Source organism: Moschus berezovskii, chromosome 11, assembly GCF_049115385.1.
Source record: "Moschus berezovskii isolate FMDL1 chromosome 11, NW_MosBer_1.0, whole genome shotgun sequence".
Classification (NCBI taxonomy): Eukaryota; Metazoa; Chordata; class Mammalia; order Artiodactyla; family Moschidae; genus Moschus; species Moschus berezovskii.
The window spans coordinates 87502911-87505557 of record NC_142470.1 but is presented as its reverse complement, the minus strand read 5'-3'; the positions used below and the strand labels follow the sequence as shown (position 1 = coordinate 87505557).

The 2647-nt window shown below is 42.5% G+C and overlaps 1 pseudogene; it reads right to left on the bottom strand.

Moving 5' to 3' along the window:
* Positions 1–460: 460 nt before the first annotated feature.
* Positions 461–917, bottom strand: LOC129539468 (large ribosomal subunit protein uL29 pseudogene; annotated as a pseudogene).
* Between the last annotated feature and the right edge of the window lie 1730 nt (positions 918–2647).

Genomic DNA, 2647 nt, shown 5'->3' with positions numbered 1-2647 from the left:
ATTTTGAGCATTATTTTGCAGCGTGAGAGATGAGTGCAACTGTGTGGTAGTTTGAACATTCTTTGGCATTGCCCTTCTTTGGGACTGGAATGAAACTGGCCTTTTCCAGCCCTGTGGCCACTGCTGAGTTTTCCAAATTTGCTGGCATATTGAGTGCAGCACTTTACCAGCATCATCTTTTAGGATTTGAAATAGTTCAGCTGGAATTCCATCACCTCTACTATCTTTGTTCGTAGTGATGCTTCCTAAGGCCCATTTGACTTCACATATACAGAATGTCTGGCTCTAGGTGAGTGATCACGCCATCGTGGTTATCTAGGTCATTAAGATCATTTTTTGTATAGTTACTCTGTGTATTCTTGCCACCTTTTCTTAATCTCTTTTGTTCCTGTTAAGTCCATACTGTTTCTGTCCTTTATTGTGCCTATCATTGCATGACATGATCCCTTGGTATCTCTAATTTTCTTTTTTTTTTTCCAGTGGTCTGTCTGTTTTATTGACAGCTGGATGCTCAGGCCTTGACTGCGTACTTCCGGATGGGGTATAGCCGCTCCTTCCGCTGCTGCTTCTTGGTCTTCAGGTTCTCTTCATGCTTGTTGAGCCGGCGGCGCATGGCACGTGTTTTGTTGGGCCGCAGATCCAGGGGCTTGTATTTCTTGCCCTTATAGAACTTCCTGAGGTTCTCTTTCTGAGTCTGGTTAATGACGGTCAGTACACGGTCAATGGATTTAGGAACCACTCGGATCTTGGAGAGTTTGGAAGCCGCGCCGCCTGTCACTTTGGCCACGCGCAGCTGGGACAGCTCCACCTTCAGGTCCTCCAGCTGCTTCAGCAGCTCCTCCTTCTTCTTGCCGCGAAGGTCTCGAGCCTTAATCTTGGCCATAACTGTATAGTCTGCCTCCACTGCCTTCTCGGAGGGAAAATCTCTAATTTTCTTGAAGAGATCTCTAGTCTTTCCCATTCTATTGTTTTCCTCTATTTCTTTGCTTATCTCTCCTTGCTATTCTTCGGAACTTTGCATTCAAATGGATCTATCTTTCCTTTTCTCCTTTGCCTTTAGCTTCTCTTCTTTTCTCAGCTATTTGTAAGGCCTCCTCAGACAACCATTTTGCCTTTTTGCATTCTTTTTCTTGGGGATGGTTTTGATCACTGCCTCCTGTACAATGTCATGAACCTCAGTCCATAATTCTTCAGGCACTCTGTCTATCAGAGCTAATCCCTTGAATCTATTTGTCACTTGCACTGTATAATCATAAGGGATTTGATTTAGGTCATACCTGAATGGTCTAGTGGTTTTACCTACTTTTTTCAATTTAACTTTCTTCAATTCATCTTGTAGTCAATTGGAAAACCTGATAGTATTTTAAGCTGGAGAGTGACAAAGAATATCGTTTTAGAAAGAAAGAACACTCAGGCAGCACCGTGGAAGAAAATAGCCTTTCTTGAAGGGTACAACTACGCACCTGTCTCAGAACACCCTGGATGCTGATTTAAAATGAAGAAGCATCATTTTAACTGTGCCCTAGATCTAAGTTTGAATTCAGTGGAGAGACCTAAGAATCTGCATTCCTGGTTATCTGGGGACACATTAGAGTCTGCAAGCAGTGGCCTGGGCAAGAGAAGACAGGACCTTGTACTAAAGAGGAGACTAGTAAAGAAACACGTAAGCAAACACTCTGTCACACAGGTAGCCACACAATAAGTATTTATTGGGTGGTTAAGTGAGTGAATGGAATAGAACCAGGTTTTTGAGACTGATGGGATGGAGAGGGGTCAACTCCAAAGTATAAGGTACTTCTACTTAACATACATTGTATGTTATAAGGTACATATAACATAGCTATTTTTTTTAATAATTGGCATATAGTTTTACATATTTATTTATTTATTTGGCTGCGCCAGGTCCTAGTCTCAGCATGTAGGATCTAGTTCCCTGACCAGGGATTGAATCCAGGCCTCCTGTATCGGGAATGTGGAGTCTTCACCTCTAGACCACCAGGGAAGTCCCAAGATAGCTATTTTTACAGGTCACAACTGGATGAATATTGGCAATTTATACAGTTCCACTGAATGATGAAGTCGATAAAAGCTATGCCCTTACCATGTAAGTTCGTTTCTATTAGTGCAGTAGTATGTCACTTGCTCTTTGAAACCAGTAGAGACTCCAAGGGAGTCCAGATGGGTTAAGGGATGACCAGAGAGGGTTTTAGTTCCCTTCTGTAATCTCTAGGCCAATGTGGAAAGGTTCAAGAGATTTGGGGCTGATCAAGGAAAGCTAAGGGCTTCCCAGGTGGTAAAGATCCTACCTGCCAGTGCCAGAGACACAGGAGACTTGGGTTCAATCCCTGGGTCAGGAAAATCCCCTGGAGGAGGGCATGGCAACCCACTCCAGTATTCTTAACTGGAAAATCCCATGGAGAGAAGAGCCTAGTGGGCTACAGTCTATAGAGTCACAGAGAGTAAGACACGACTGAATTAACTTAGCATGCATGCAAGGAAAGCTATGACCGCCAGAGGTATTAACATGCAAGTTGTACAGCAGAAATTAACATAACATTGTAAATCAACTATACCTCAATAAAACAAATGTTTTTGAAAAATACAAATTAAAAAATAAAGAACAACATTGCTGGGGGGAAAAAAATAA